This window comes from Canis lupus, chromosome 6 (assembly GCF_003254725.2).
Source record: "Canis lupus dingo isolate Sandy chromosome 6, ASM325472v2, whole genome shotgun sequence".
Classification (NCBI taxonomy): Eukaryota; Metazoa; Chordata; class Mammalia; order Carnivora; family Canidae; genus Canis; species Canis lupus.
Genome location: NC_064248.1, coordinates 56,330,000 through 56,347,234, shown reverse-complemented (window position 1 = coordinate 56,347,234; position 17,235 = coordinate 56,330,000). Strand labels below are relative to the sequence as shown.

The 17,235-nt window shown below is 41.1% G+C and overlaps 1 long non-coding RNA gene and 1 pseudogene across 7 annotated transcripts in view; one reads left to right on the top strand and one right to left on the bottom strand.

The window, feature by feature from the left end:
* Positions 1-17,235, bottom strand: part of LOC112640875 (uncharacterized) — a 93,148-nt gene that overhangs the window by 65,650 nt on the left and 10,263 nt on the right. The window contains exon 6 of one of the 7 annotated variants that reach the window (XR_003124314.3): positions 15,408-15,509. The exons of 5 other annotated variants lie outside the window; for them this stretch is intronic. This is a non-coding gene — a long non-coding RNA (uncharacterized LOC112640875). Of the gene's footprint in view, positions 1-15,407; positions 15,510-17,235 lie in introns of those variants that run through there. One more of the 7 variants, XR_007411492.1, reaches the window with a different exon arrangement.
* Positions 10,806-11,299, top strand: LOC118355059 (protein CFAP276-like; annotated as a pseudogene).

Genomic DNA, 17,235 nt, shown 5'->3' with positions numbered 1-17,235 from the left:
GCTGATACTGTTATTATCTTCTATATCTCTACTAATTTTATCAGTTTCTTCTTTCAGTTACTGAAAGAACATTGAAATCTCTAAAGATCATAGGTTCGTTCATTATTAGTTTTTCCTACATTTTGTGTGTGTGTGTGTGTGTGTGTGTGTGTGTGTGTTTTAATTTTCCACTGGAACATGATTTCACAGGCATCTTTTTTTTTGTTGGAGTTCAATTAGTTTTTCCTATAGTTTGCATTTCTGTTAATGTGTGTGCACATTTAGAATTATGTCTCCTTGAGCATTTGTACTCTCAATTATTACAAAATGACCCTATTTACTCCATGTGACATTTCTTGTTCTAAGGTATACTTTGATATTAATATAGCCATTCGAGCTTTCCTATGATTGGTGCTTGCATGGTATAAAACTTTTTCAGGGATTCCTGGGTGGCGCAGCAGTTTGGCGCCTGCCTTTGGCCCAGGGCACGATCCTGGAGACCTGGGATCGAATCCCACGTCGGGCTCCCGGTGCATGGAGCCTGCTTCTCCCTCTGCCTATGTCTCTGCCTCTGTGTGTGTGTGTGTGTGACTATCATAAATAAATAAAAATTTTAAAAAAGTCAAATCAGTATTGAGATAGTTCAAAGGAAGATTTAAAAAATAAAAATAAAAATTTTTCATCCTTTCACTTTTAATCTATGTATTTACATATATATAAATATATACATAATAATAATATGTATTTTTTAAAGATTTTATTTATTTATTCATGAGAGACACAGAGAGAGAGAGGCAGAGACACAGGCAGAGAGAGAAGCAGGCTCTATGCAGGGAGCCCGATGTGGGACTCGATCCTGGGAAACCAGGATCATGCCCTGAGCCAATGGCAGATGCTCAACTGCTGAGCCACCCAGGTGTCCCTGTATTTATATTTTAAATGGGTTTCTGGGGCACCTAGATAGTGCATTCAGTTGAGCGTCAGACCTTTGGTTTCAGCTCAGGTCATGATCTTGGGGTCATGGGATCCAGCCCCATGTTGGGCTCAGGTTTAGTGCAGAGTCTGCTTAGGGCTCTTGCTCTCTCTCACTCTGCCCCTCTTCCCCTGAAACACATGCATACACATGCTCTCTCTAATAAAGAAATAAATCTTTAAAAAATAAAAATAATAAAATGAATTTCCTGTGAACAGTGCACAGTTGGAACTTGCTTTTTTTATTCAGTTAGTCTGGCCATCTCTGCCTTATAACTGGTATCTTTAGACCGTTTATAATTTTTTTTTTTTTTTTTTTTTTTTTTTTTTTTTTTTTTTTAAATTTCTTATTCATTTATGATAGTCACAGAGAGAGAGAGAGAGAGAGGCAGAGACATAGGCAGAGGGAGAAGCAGGCTCCATGCACCGGGAGCCTGATGTGGGATTCGATCCCGGGTCTCCAGGATCGCGCCCTGGGCCAAAGGCAGGCGCCAAACCGCTGCGCCACCCAGGGATCCCTAGACCGTTTATAATTAATTATTAAGCTGGTTGGGTTTTATTCTACCATCTTTGTATTCATTTGGTCCCATCTGTTCATTTGTTTTTCCCTCTTTTTGTTGCCTTCTTTTGTGATAATTATTTTTAGCACTCCATTTAATCTATAATATTGGTTTATTAACTATATCTCTTTGTTTTAGGTTAAGTACTTGCTCTAGAATTTAAAATATGCATATATTACTTATTACACTACACCTTCAAATAATGCTGTATCACTTCTGGTATAATGTAAAAACCTCATAACAAAAATATGTTATTTCATTTTTCCCATCCTTTGTGCTACTACTGTCACACATTTCTTTTCTATAGATGGTCTAAATCCTACCATGCATGTAATTTTTGCTTTCAGCCATCGATTATCTCTTAAATGCATTTTAAAATGAGGGAGAAGAAAGTGTTTTATATTTATTTAACCACATACATATCATTTCAAGGATTCTTCATTCCTTTGTGTAAATCCACATTCCCATCTGATATTTTCTGAATAACTAACATTTTTCATAGTGTGAGTTTACTGACAACAAATTCTCTTGACCTTTGTTTGTATGAAAATGCCTTTTGTTTTTGCCTTCACTTTCGAATAATTTAACTTATTTGTTTTTATTTTTTTTTCTTTTGGCACTTTAAAGATACAATTCTATTGTCTCCTGGCTTGGATAGCTTTAGACATGAAGTCTGTAGTCTTTCTTATCTTTGTTTTTCTGTACATACTACCTTATTGCTATCTCTTTATCATTTAATTTTCAACAACTTGATTATGATATAGTTTGATGGGAGTTTCTGTATATGTAGGTTTATTCTGTTGAGCTTTTATCTTTGTCGTTGCATTTTCATCTAATTTAGAAATTTTTTCTTTTTTTTTTCTTACTTTTATTTCTTAATATTCAGAAAGACTTAAGATTTCTGGAGAATTTTTCCTTATAACTTCCTCTCATCTGGAATTCTTCCCACAACCATCAGCTGCTTTAGTTTCCCAGAAGTCCAATCTCTCTTCTCAACAATGCAAGACCATCATGCTATACTTGGGATACCCCTCCTAGCTCTATGGTCTGGAATGTGCTTCCAGGTAGAAACCTAAGTGATAACAGAGTTTACTTCATTTTTTTTCTCTTCTCTCAAGAATCACAATCCTATTATACCTCTAGTCCAACATCAGAAAACAGGTATTGCATACTTTTATAGTTTCTGGTTATTTCTGTGGTAGGATAAAAGTGGTCTCTATTGCTCCATCATTGGTAAAAACAGAAGGCCACATGCTTTTCTAAAAATCCATTTACTAACAATTTTTGGAAGGTAGTAGAGAGTAAACTTACTTTCAGTAGGATTGTCTGATAAAATAATTGTCCCAAAATCTTGTTTTGCTTCTTCTCCAAGCCCAACACTTATTAACTTTGCTTGGGCTAGTTATTCAAGCATCTCCACATTAATATGACTTGTATATAATTTTGCTCTAAGAAGTACAAATTTGAACAATACCTTTATAACTTTGGTCTTTTTACATCTACTGACAAAACTGATCAGTTTCCTACACTCACTCTAGAAAATATCACTTGATTTACCAGAAAGGTAAATCATACTTTGTTTGAAAATGATGTCAAAATTTGGTGGCTTTGTGCCACTATAGGACAAAGTGTCACAAGAAACAGTGACTGCTTCTTGGGGACTGTTAAAATGCAATAAAGTCCAATTTTCAAACATTCAGTAATGTATTTCCTAATTGAACATCTCTTTTCTGGCTATTATGCTAAATCAACATTCTTATAGATTACTTTGTCCTAGCTGTGTTCATACTATAACTACATTCAATATTTACACTTAGAGAATTCTGTATTATGGTATTGATAATATTATCTTCATCATTAATGACACCCTTCAATTACTTTTGACTCATAAGATTTAATACAAAAGTAACAAAATGCAAAATTTTACAACTAAGAATTTTAACACTATCATGATGTGAAACACATTATACAAAATAATCTATAATTGATCACTGAAATTACCTATGACGAACTGACCAACACAGTCCTTGCAGTAAATATCCTAAAATAATTATTAAGAATGTAATAGAATTTCTATAGAAGTCTTAATTAATCTTACATTTAAAATTAGCAAAATGTATGTAAACAAAATTGTTTCATTTTTTTCCCTCTAAAATCATCAAACCACTTGCAAACTCCCTGATAAACCACCAGACTTTCATAGACCAACTCTGTGAAATCCTGTTTCAAGGATATACATTTGTATTTCTAATCAGTGGTAATAATTACTGATTTTCAATGATTCATACATAGAAGTCATTTAATACCCATCTAATAAATTATTAAGCAATGTTTTTTTGGTTTCATATATGTTAAGCACTATTCTAAACTCCAAGGATATAGCAATGAAACAGATATTGTTTCTATTCTGGAGGCACTTCCTATCTAGTAGAAAGAAGAAAACAGTACAAAGAAAGCATGTAAGTTCAGAAAATTTTAATGATATAAAGGAAATGGTATAATGAGATAAAGTGTGACTTAAAGAATTACTTCAGATGGGGTGTTTAAGAAAGATCTCACTGAAGTTATTGTTGAACAGAATGCTGAATGGTGAGAAGGAGGCAGGCACTGAGAAGCAGAGACCATTCTAGGCAGAAGGCCCAGCAATTGCAAAGGCCTTGAGGCAGTGGTAATGTCTTGGCCTTTTTGGGCAAGAGAGAAGGCTGAGGTGCCTGAAGCAGAATGAACAAGAGGAATATGGGATAAGAAGAGGCTTGGAAGGCACCCACGTACCAGAGTAGCAGAGCCTTGTGAGCTGTTGTGATGAATTTGGGAAACTACTGGAAGACCATAAACAGGGGAGTGACTGGAGCTAATTTACCTTTATAAAAGATCACTAAATGTTCCATGGAGTACAAAGGAACTGGAGAGACGCAGAGTGAGAGCAAGGAGACCAGTTACAAGGGTATTTAATAATCTAAGCAAGAGGTGACCAAGATGGAAACAGTACAGATGCAGAGAAATAGGTGGATTTGGGAAGCATTTTTCATATAGAACAATAAGACTAGTCAATGCATTGAATGAATTAATGCATGAGATAATTAATGAATAGTCACTAAAATGGGGAGATCTGAGAGAAAGGTAAGCATGTGCTACAGAAGTTAAGGAAAGCTTTCTGGAGGAGGCAAAATGAGAACTGGGCTTAAGAGATGAGTTAGCTATGGCTAAGAAGTACAACAGTTGGGATCCAATTGCAAACAAAATCAGTGAGATGGGAATGAACCTCAGTGTGTCTGGAGACTCACAAAGAACTGCCTACTAGCTGGATGTTGAGGAACGAGTAGGATAGTAGAGTAGAGTGGGATGGAAAGGAGCTGGATCATGGAATATCTGGAAAGACCAAAAGGGTGAACTCTTTGTCTCTACCTATTTAATCCTCAGAACAGCTGTAGCTTGGGCTTCCTACCACAGAGACTGGCAATGAGCCCAAGCCTGAGGCTGAGGTACCCATCTTACTGCCTTCCAGGAGAGGCCTCACATGCTCACTGATCTGTCCAACATCAAGGTGACCTGTGAGGCAGTAAGCTGGGAGCTGGAACAAGTCCCTGCTACATTTACCATCCCTGGAAGATATGGGAACACCTAACACACTCTATAAATGCTTCAGATAACAAGTAAACTATCCCATAAACTCTGAACTGGAGGCATCAGTCTATCTCTGACAAAAGTGGTGAGTTTTTCTCAGCACTAGATGGGAAGCACCCCCAGGACTGCCTTGGAACCTACTACCCAGAGCCCTGCCTCCCCTTTCTCTCTGACTGCCTAGCCTTTGCTGTCCCCACCAAGGAAAGAGTGTGCCTCACAAGTCCATTATAAGACCCCTGTTACACCTGGAGAGGAGGCCTGGATTTTAAAGTGCCAGACTAAAAGACTCATTGGGGCAGTCAAGCTTTTAGATTCATAGACGCTGCTCCTTCTGTGACTGTACCAGATACTTCCTTGCCATGTGTGGTTCCAGTTCAAATATGAGCTCTACAGTGCTCACTTCAGCAGCACATATACTAAAATATGAGCTCTACAGAGGCAAGGATGCTGCCTGTGTCACACATGCTTTGCCTCAGAAGCTGACAGAGTGTTTATTTTTTTAAAGATTTTATTTATTTATTTATTCATGAGAAATACAGAGAGAGAGAGGCAGAGACACAGGCAGAAGAAGAAGCAGGCTCCATGCAGGAAGCCCAATGTAGGACTCAATCCCAGGACTCCGGGATCGTGCCCTGAGCCAAAGGTAGACGCTCAACTGCTGAGCCACTCAGGTGTCCCTGACAGAGTGTTTAAAACACGTTTTCTTAAAAAGAAAAAAAAGAATAAATGATTGGCTATGATATGGATGTAAGGGATGGGACACAAAAACTACTCAATGCCTAAACAGCTGCCCTAGAAGTCTACCCACTTCCTCAACAGAAACAACAGCTCCCTCTTACTTGGTGATATATAATGTATGACAAAAGGGTTAGGCACATTTCCCACATTATCTCATTTAATGTTCACAACATCCTCTCTTTAAGCTGTGTATTCCTACCACATTTTACTGATTAGGGAACTGAAAGGTAGGCAAGTTAAGGTCACAGCCTAGTGAGGGACAAAGCCAGGTCTCTCACCTGCCTACAGCTAGTAGAGGTCATCTCCTAACTACAAAATGAGGCTCTTTCCACTAGTCCTAAAGCAATTCTATGAGTGAAAGCACTGGAGTCTCCCACCTGCCACCCTGGAGGGCAGTTCAGCAGCCCTTTAGCTCACCCTCTCACCTCAGCAGGAAGCCGTTTATCAGATTAACAACCCACCTGCTGCCACAGCAGAGAGGAGTGCTCTGAGGAGAAAGAACTGCACTTGGTTGGGCTCTCTGTGGCGGCCAAGGACCCAGGGATATCTTGGGCCTTAGAGCAGGGAAGCCACTGTGTGTTTTTTCCCTTCCAAGGAAGAAACTAGAATGTGTTTTCTGACCTCACTGTCAGTATGAAGTAATGGGAAGAACACAGGATTTGGAGCTAGATAGATGTGGGTTTGAGTCCTGATAAACTTTATGATCTTGGACAAGCCACTTAGACTCTCCATGTTTGTTTTCAGCTGAAGAATGGCTTAATGCCACTTCTCCTGTGGAATTGTCTTGGGCATTAAATGAGATGGTATATTTAAGGAGCCCACACCACAGCTGGCACCCAACAGCACTCTCAAGCAAGAGCACTCCTTTCTTCTCTCAACTGGATAGGGCAACCATTATTGGGCCCACTTGTCAGATGAGCAAACTGAGGTGCCAAGAGATTGAGCCTACAGCTAATAAAGTACAGCCAGGATCAGTGTCCTCACATGCCTCTGTGTTTCAAGACCATTACTCTCCTCTAGTCTAACTTTTTTGGGGCTCATGTTATCTAACTACATCAGCTTCCCTGCATTTGTCTCCCACCCTCCATAAAATGAGGAGGCTCTTTCCACTACTTTTTTTCCCCTCTTTCTTTCTGGCTTCTCAAAAGCAAAACCAGGTCATTCTCCCCCAAATTGGTTATTTTGTCTTGAATATGTAACTATCTGGGCCTTCCTCCTCTTCTCTTTCTTCCCTTCTCTAAAATTCTTAATCTTACCAGTCTCTTTAACACACAAATCAGACTGATCATCATAAAGTAATACAGAGAGTCACAAGCAGAACAAGAGGTAAATATAATTTCATCCACAAGCAAGACAAGCCCTCTCTGTTGGTGCAAAATCATGACTCATTCGAAATCTTTTATGATGGCCAGATGCTGAGCACATATAAATTGCTCCAAATTGCTTCTACAGTGTATGTTAGTGGTGGGGAGGGGAACAACCAACAACTATCTGTCTATTTATATATTTATACATTTACCAGGAAATGTGTTTATATTGTTTTCCAATCAGGATTTACCACAAGCCAGGAGTTCCACACCTAAAGAACAGGCTAAACCCAGCCCACTGTCAACAAAGTCCATCACAAACATAAAAGATTTTAAATCAAAATAGATATTAGAAGAACATGATTTCTCAGGATTGTTGGGCAGCCAGAGCTATCTCTAGCAGCTGGCTGAGTGAATGATGGTTGTTTCTGGGCTCAAACTTTACTCTGTAAGCCTAGAAGCTAGGCAAGGGAGGCTTCCAAGAAAGGAAACGATCTCTTTTTGGCCTGCAACTCCACATTTAGGTTGGAAATTCCTGGTGTGGCCTCTGACCACCCACAGCCCAACCCCCACAGCCAGCAGCCTTGTACCAGTCCACCACGTCATGCTGGAGTCACAACTTGTATCTTCCCCAAGACAACCTGACCCCAGAGATCTGTGTGGACTCACCATACCTAGATGTTACATCTTGTAGACTTAAGTCACTGTTCAAAATGTAAAACTTCAGACAGCCCAGGTGGCTCAGTGGTTTAGCGCTGCCTTCAGCCCAGAGCGTGATCCTGGAGACCTGGGATCGAGTCTCATGTCTGGCTCCCTGCATGGAGCCTGTTTCTCCCTCTGCCTGTGCCTCTGTCTCTCTCATGAATACATAAATAAAATCTTTTTAAAAATTATTGGCTTATTCATTATGTAGTGATACTTTTTCTTTCTTTCTTTTTTTTTTTTTTTTAGAGAGGAAGGGAGAGAAAGAGAGTGTGTGAGCAGGGGCAGTGGGCAGAGGAAAAAGGAAACAGAGAGTCTTAAGCAGGTTCCACACCCAGCACAGAGTTCAACACAAGACTCAATCTCACAACCCTCAGATCATGACCTGAACCAAAAACAAGAGTAGAATGCTTAACTGACAGAGCCACCCAGGTGCCCCACAAATAAGGCATTTTCTGACATAGCCTCCCAACCATCTAGCCTTTCTAAGATCACTAATCCCTTGATCCCTCCTCTTTCTACCGGTCCATGTCCCCCAGACAGCCATCTTTTCTTTCCAACCAAACTTAAACTGTTCTCTTAACCACACCCTCCATGCCTATTCTTCTGCTGTCCCCCAATCCTCTGCGCCATGCTCCATTCAACTTCTGCTTTCTGCAGTAGCAGCTGAGAGCTACAAATGAAAGCACATGCCCCCACGTCCCCACAAATATACCTGCATCAGAGACTGCTGGTTGCCAATCCCAATATCCCAATCCCAATACGTCTGTTATCACCATTTTGGAATCCTGATTTGGAATAAAAATCCTTATAATCTTTAGAATTTTGATTTTGAGGGATGCCTGGGTGGCTCAGCAGTTGAGCATCTGCCTTCTGCTCAGGGTGTGATCCCGGGGTCTGAGATCAAGTCCCACATTGGGCTCCTTGGGGAGAGCCTGCTTCTCCCTCTGCCTGTCTCTGCTTGTCTCTGTCTCTCATGAAAAAATAAATAAAATATTAAAAAATTCTTTTGATCTTGAATAAAAATATTTCCTAGCATCCCTTGGAGCTAGACACGACAGTATAATTCAGTTCTGGTCAACAAGGTGAGTAGAATTACTGTGTGGCAGCATTTGGGAAACTTCCTATGATGTATCTATGATGAGCCCTTTGTCTCTTCCTCCCCTTGCTCCATCCTCCTACTGGAACATGGATGTGATGCCTGGAGTTCATCTTAGACCATAATAATGAGAGCTACAACTAAAGGATAGCAGAATATAGCTAGTAGTCTGGGACTATAGAGCCTGAATTGCCTACAATAGACTTCTTTCTTTATGTAAGAGAGAAATAAACATTATTCCATGTACTCCATTATTTTTTGTTCCTGTTACTCACAGTTGCTCATAGTGGAACAGACTCCTATTGACACAATGCCCTGAACACACAATCAATTCTTCTTCTTGTGCTTGATCTTTTTTTTTTTTTAAAGATTTTATTTAGTCATGAGAGACACACACAGAGGGAGACACAGGCAGAGGAGAACCAGGCTCCCTGAGGGGAACCTGATGTGGCACTTGAACCCAGTACTCCAGGATCACACCCTGAGCCAAAGGCAGATGCTCAACTGCTGAGCCACTCAGGCGCCCCCTTACTTTCCTAATACCCTCAGGCTCCAGGCCAACCCACTCCTGTCCCCACAGACCCCAACACATTCAATTCCCACCCATTACCCAATCTCACCATGTGACCTTACACTCTTTGGTAAGGTGGCTGACTAAAAGATAAATATCTAAAAAAAATTCTGGGTGGTCCCTGGGTGGCTCCGAGGTTTAGCGCCTGCCTTCAGCCTGGGGCATGGTCCTGGAGTCCCCGATCAAGTCCCACATCAGGCTCCAAAACATGGAGCCTGCTTCTCCCTCGCCTGTGTCTCTGCCTTTCTTTCTCTCTGCCTTTCATGAATAAATAAATCTTAAAAAAAATTTTTTTTTAATTTAAAAAATTCTAACTTTATTCTACTGACAAGCATTAGCAAAGGAAATGAGTAAAGTATTATATTTAAGCATCCAAAATCATAACACATTTAGAGATCTATTTGTAAGAAAGACACAGGGGCATCTGGTTGGCTCAGTGGTTGAACATCTGCTTTTGACTCAGGTCATGATCGCAGGGTCCTGGGATCAAGCCCCCACATCGGGCTTCCCACTGGGAGTCTGCTTCTCCCTCTGCCTATGTCTCTGCCTCTCTGTGTGTCTCTCATAAATAATTAAAATCTTTAAAAAAAAATAAGAAAGACACAGGCTTAAATGAAATAAATGTACTGGAATATACCAGATCTTGAGAGTGGAAAGTTATGCTATGTTCTTGGGGGAAAAGACCTACTAATAAGCCTCCTCAAATTAGTATGTACATTGAATTAGTTCCAGTTAGAATCCAAACAATATTTTTAATGAAATTTCATAAAATTATCTTCAAATTCATATGAAAAATAAATGGCTGAAAATAGCAAAGAAAATCATAAAAAGAACAGAGTCTTGCCTTAACATAAGGTCAAACAGAAATGGAAAATTGGTAAAACAAAATAGAAAATCCATACTTATGGATTTTTATGACCAACAGCCATATTTATGAAAAGTTAACACATGCTATATGTGAAAGTTTAATTTGGTGGGAAGAAAATGGACTATTTAATAAATGATGTTGGTACAACTGCTTATCCAGATGGGAAAAAATAAAGTGGACTCTAATCTTATATATTACACACATACAAAAAAATCCAAACAGATAAAAATATGAGAGCAAAACAGTGAAAAAAATATTGCAAGAAAACTTTAGAGACCATTCTATAAACTGATGATACGGGAGAACTTCCTAACAAAGACTGGAAAGTGGAGGCTCTAAACAAGATGAAAGACTCTCACACCAGCATCTCATTCTGCATTTTACCATGCCTTTCACCAGAGACCCTTTCCAGGGCCCTACATTGGATAATGATTCCTACTTGGGGAAAACTCTGGGCTTCCAAGAAACTACCATATAAGAACCCAACTCACTTTTCTCAGCAAAAGGAACCCTGGAGTAGTTCAGCTCAAATCAACTCCATGAGGTGATTTATTTTTTTGATCCTGAGATACCAAAGGATGACCTGGGTTTCTGCTTAGCAGCCTTGAACAACCACCACACAGGGACATTCAAGAACAAAGTGAGGTACTGTTACACCAGGAGACTATCCAGAATGCCCATGGAATCATCAAGACCCAATTCTCTAAAGTATTTTTACCCTTTCCTCTGCTATCTTCCATCAATTCCTGAGCTAACATCAGACACTGGACAAACTCTAAGAAAAAGTCTATCCACAGCATCCAGGGATCCATCGTGCCCCCTCACACCACAGCCACCAATGGAGGCTACTCCTGAAAGAATGATGATGGCTTCTTCTAACTAGTGTTGACAGACCCCTGGACTAATCACTCATAATGGAACATCCTGCCACCCACCTCAATTAAATAGATCTGTGCCAGATGAAAAAAAAAAGATGAAAGATATATTTGACTATAAACCTTACAACTATCTTGGGACTTCTGGGTAGCTCAGTGGTTGAGCATCTGCCTTTGGCATGATCCTGGAGTCCTGGGATCGAGTCCCACATCGAGCTTCCTGCATGGAGCCTGCTTCTCCCTCTGCTTATGTCTCTGCCTCTCTCTGTGTGTGTCTCTCATGAATAAATAAATAAAATCTTAAAAAAAAAAAAAAAACCTTTACAACTTTCCTACCACAAAGGCCCCAGAGAGAATATATGGGAAAATATTTACAATACAAATTTTTTTTTTAAAACGGTTTTTGCAAAGTTGTATGCAGTTACTCAAATTGAAATGTAATCTGGTGACTGAGATTTTAAAATGCCACAACAAATCCAGTTTTATTTATTTATTTATGATAGTCACAGAGAGAGAGAGAGAGAGAGAGAGAGAGAGAGAGAGAGAGAGGCAGAGACACAGGCAGAGGGAGAAGCAGGCTCCATGCACCGGGAGCCCGACGTGGGATTCGATCCCGGGTCTCCAGGATCGCGCCCTGGGCCAAAGGCAGGCGCCAAACCGCTGCGCCACCCAGGGATCCCTACAATACAAATTTTAAAAGTTAATTTTTATTAAAAAGTAGGTAAACATGATCCATAGAGTATATTAAAATGACCCCAAAGATCATGTGTGTATGTGTATGTTTGTGTTTGTGTGTGTGTGTATGCAAAGATTTTCTTGGAGCTCCAAAAGGTCCTCCATGAATAGCCTCCCTCTTTCTTGTCCAAGACCCTGAAAAAAATGTAAAGAGTAAATACGGAAGCCAAAATATTCTATTTTTAATGACTGAGGCTAAGTTCCCCAGCCTGTATTCTCACCAGACTATCACCCCTTTAAGCCTCTCCTCTATTATTTTTTAATAATAAATTTATTTTTTATTGGTGTTCAATTTGCCAACATACAGAATAACACCCAGTGCTCATCCCGTCACGTGCCCCCCTCAGTGCCCATCACCCACTTACCCCCACCGCCCGCCCTCCTCCCCTCCCACCACCGCTAGTTCATTTCCCAGAGTTAGGAGTCTTTATGTTCTGTCTCCCTTTCTGATATTTCCCACACATTTCTTCTCCCTTCCCTTATATTCCCTTTCACTATTATTTATATTCCCCAAATGAATGAGAACATATAATGTTTGTCCTTCTCCGATTGACTTACTTCACTCAGCATAATACCCTCCAGTTCCATCCACGTTGAAGCAAATGGTGGGTACTTGTCATTTCTAATGGCTGAGTAATATTCCATTGTATACATAAACCACATCTTCTTTATCCATTCATCTTTCGATGGACACCAAGGCTCCTTCCACAGTTTGGCTATTGTTGACATTGCCGCTATAAACATCAGGGTGCAGGTGTCCCGGCGTTTCATTGCATCTGTATCTTTGGGGTAAATCCCCAACAGTACAATTACTGGGTCGTAGGGCAGGTCTATTTTTAACTCTTTGAGGAACCTCCACACAGTTTTCCAGAGTGGCTGCACCAGTTCACATTCCCACCAACAGTGTAAGAGGGTTCCCTTTTCTCCGCATCCTCTCCAACACTTGTGGTTTCCTGCCTTGTTAATTTTCCCCATTCTCACTGGTGTGAGGTGGTATCTCATTGTGATTTTGATTTTGATTTCCCTGATGGCAAGTGATGCAGAGCATTTTCTCATGTGCGTGTTGGCCATGTCTAGGTCTTCCTCTGTGAGATTTCTGCTCATGTCTTTTGCCCATTTCATGATTGGATTGTTTGTTTCTTTGGTGTTGAGTTTAAGAAGTTCTTTATAGATCTTGGAAACTAGCCCTTTATCTGATACGTCATTTGCGAATATCTTCTCCCATTCTGTAGGTTGTCTTTTAGTTTTGTTGACTGTATCTTTTGCTGTGCAAAAGTTTCTTATCTTGATGAAGTCCCAATAGTTCATTTTTGCTTTTGTTTCTTTTGCCTTCGTGCATGTATCTTGCAAGAAGTTACTGTGGCCGAGTTCAAAAAGGGTGTTGCCTGTGTTCTCCTCTAGGATTTTGATGGAATCTTGTCTCACATTTAGATCGTTCATCTGCCTCTCCTCTATTAAATTCTAGGTTGCTCACACCCATATCTACATCCTTCTTCATTCCATCTCTAGAAAAGAAGGTGGCTTTTCTGGTAACTCCTGAGGCCTCTAGCTTCTCCTTGGTTCACTGTTTCTGAGTATACTCCCATACCTGAACTGATCATAGTTAATAAGTAGAATGAGAAATGATGACTGGCTTAAACAATCAGACCTTTGCCTGGAGCTAGAGAGAAGGGTGTCCATGATACAAGCTGGGAGGCTAACTATGGGGGAAGAATGAATTTCCCAAATGGGGAGTCTAAGAACTTCCTGCAAGAGAGAAAATGGAAGTGCAGAAGCCATTTGCAAAACCAGCAAATGCTCCCTACCCAGCCTTGGAGAGTCAGACAACAGGCAAGCTGATACCTAAAGAACAAAAAGGAATTAGCAGGGCATAGGAGAGGTGGAAGGCATTCCAGGCAGAGCAAATAGCATGTATAAAGCTCTGAGGATAACAGACACAGGACACAGGTAGAAACTGCTAGTATTTCAGTGTGCCTAAAGCAGAGACTCGCATCCTCACCCTCAAAGACCAAATAATACCTATGTAGTATCAGTAAACATTTATGGACTGAAGGACTAGCATCCCCTGTGAATCAGCCTCATCCCTGGATAAGCTTCTTACTTTAACAGTCCCTTAGCCTACCACTCCTGTTCTGCAGTGCCCTCCCCAACCTCAAGGAACCCACAACTACCAAAAAGCACCCAAAGCTTAGACATAAAGGGCTGGGTCCCAGCCTGCTGGGCCTCCAGAGATGTCTCTGCCCCACTACTAGATCCCAAAATGACACAGCAACTAGAGCAGACGGAGGGCTGGAGAGAAGGTAGAAAACTAAAGGGAGTCACAGCTACCTGAGGGAAATTTGGAGAAAGCTGGCTGAGTGAGACTTTCCAAAGCCTTTGCTAGCCTTCTACAGAAGCCTGGGAGACTAACTCCCTCCAGCATAAACCCTGGAGCCTTAACACCTCTTTCAAGGCAATTGGAGGTGAAAAGACCCACAGTGTCTGAAGATCTAGATGTTGGGTTTCTCACTCACCATCTCCCTAGAGGTTGAAGGCCTGTAGGTGTCCCTGTTCAGAAGCTCCCAGATACAAACCTTTCCAAACTACCCACGAAGGGTCTAGGGAAATGGCCGGTGTTAACCATACCATACCCACCTGATCACCAATGTGCAGAGTGTGTAAGAGCTTGGGCCCTGAACTCACACAGAACTAGGTTTGAACCTTGGATCTGCTACTCACTGTGTGACCTTGGGCAAGGTACTTTACTCCTGATCCTCAATTTTCTTATTTGTAAAATGGGGATGGTAGTGTTGAGAAGATTAGATATAATAACATATATGAGATGTTAAATGTGAATATTCTTCATAAGTATTAGTTCCTTTCCTTCCCTTGATGCCACCAGGCTTCTTTCCCCTATCTTGGATCCTTTCTCTTGTTCTTCAGACCTTATCTTGTCTCCTATTCTTGCTGCAAACAGACTGCTAGGAAGCTTCATAGTCCTGTCTGCTTGGAATAACTGCTTCTCAACTCAAGGAGACTCAGGCAGTAATAACAGTTACAATCACTTAGTTATGTGAATTGAACACTGCCTGGTTTGATGGCAAGTTCGGGGAATATCAAGGAGAATAAGGCACAGACTGTTCCTCAAGGATCTCTACTCCAGTGGGAGAAAACAGCACAGAAGACCTTATAACAATACGGCACAATAACTTAGATGTAAAAGGGGACATGCTCACTGAGTTTGGGGGCATCAGGAGGAGATGACAGATGAGGTAAATCTTTTTTTAATTATTTTTTTTATTGGAGTTCAATTTGCCAACATATAGCACATTACCCAGTGCTCATCCCGGCAAGTGCCCCCCTCAGGGCCCGTCACCCATCACCCCAACCCCCCCTTCCCACCTCTCTTTCCACTACCCCTTGTTCATTTCCCAGAGTTAGGAATCTCTCACGTTCTGTCACCCAGATGAGGTAAGTCTTAAAGGATGAGTCGGTGTCAGCTGGAGGAAGAAAGATGAGGAAAAAGCAGAGGTGAAAGCATGAGCAAATTAAGGAAAGGACTTCGACCCTGAAATGTGCAAAGAAATGGGCAGTTCTGGGCTTGTGGAAAATAAAGTGGCACATAGCCTTTAGGAGATGCCCAATTAGGGATCCCTGGGTGGCGCCGCGGTTTGGCGCCTGCCTTTGGCCCAGGGCGCGATCCTGGAGACCCGGGATCGAATCCCACGTCGGGCTCCCGGTGCATGGAGCCTGCTTCTCCCTCTGCCTGTGTCTCTGCGCCTCTCTCTCTCTCTGTGACTATCATAAATAATATAAAAATTTAAAAAAAAAAAAAAAGGAGATGCCCAATTATGTTTGGATAAGGATTGAAAAGAGTCTGATGGGAAATATACCAAATTGTTTTACCTACCTTGAAGTTGGAAATATGGTAGATGGGACTCTTTCAGGTTTTTTTTTTCTTTCAGGTTTTTATATCTCACTACATCATTTCAAACTGTCACAAGTGTGTGTCAATTTTATAATTTAAAAGTATATTTTTGAACATGTAAAAACAGTTCATTTTGGCTACAATACATAGAACAACTTCAAGTGTGCCAAGTCGGAAGCAGAAAGACCAGTTATAAGGCTACTGCAGGTGATGAAGTTCTAAACCAGAGAAGTGACCATGGGGATGGGGAGAAGTAGTCAAGGGTGTCAAGACTGTAGAATTGTGTAAGTGGTGGTACCTTTACTGAGACAGAGGCCATGAAGGAAAACAGATAGAGATCAAGGAATTGAGGACTCAAAAGTGACCCTGACATGCCCATCAAGATCTCTAGGTTGGGGATCCCTGGGTGGCGCAGTGGTTTGGCGCCTGCCTTTGGCCCAGGGCGCGATCCTGGAGACCCGGGATCGAGTCCCACGTTGGGCTCCCGGCATGGAGCCTGCTTCTCCCTCTGCCTGTGTCTCTGCCTCTCTCTCTCTCTCTCTGTGACTATCATGAATAAAAAGTAAAATAAAATAAAAAGATCTCTAGATTTCCTGGGAAGTGTCACTCTGAATGACCCTAGGTGGGAGAGATAGGCAATGGAGCCTCCATCCTGCTCATGGCTGTATCTGAGCCAAGATTTACCCTTTGCTTTCTAGTTTCAGCGGTGCAAGACCCAAATCTTGTCACTATTCTCTCAGCCTGGTGGGGTAACGTGTTGAGTTCTAGAAAGTCTCCTCAAATGGAAAGGGTTATTATACACCACCAGTATAAGCAAACACCTGGGCATCCTGGGAAAGGATGCATCCTGGTGCAGCCCTAACTCTCTCTCTGACCCTGAGCAACCCACACTTCCTCAGTGGGCCTCAGTTTTCCCATCAGTAACTTAGAGGACCAGAGGGAATAATTTTTAAGGTTCCCTTCCAACTCTCACATTCCATGAGCCAATAAATTACATGAAGAGATAGATGCCTATCTAGCTTTGTCTGAGCAGGAAACATTTAAAAATCTGGTTTTCTGATGTAAAAAGCTTGCTCAAAGATCATAGGCTCTGTGTGAATTAGCCATGGGTAAAAAAAACTTAAGGCATGCCTGCATAACTCCCTCACTCTGCATCCAGGTACAGGACCTACAGTTAACTAGTTTTCAAACACAATGAAGAAAAAAAAATAAAAAAAATAAAAATAAAAAATAAAAAAAAAACACAATGAAGAAAGGATATCACACTGAATAGATATGTGACTTCAGAGAAAGCTCTA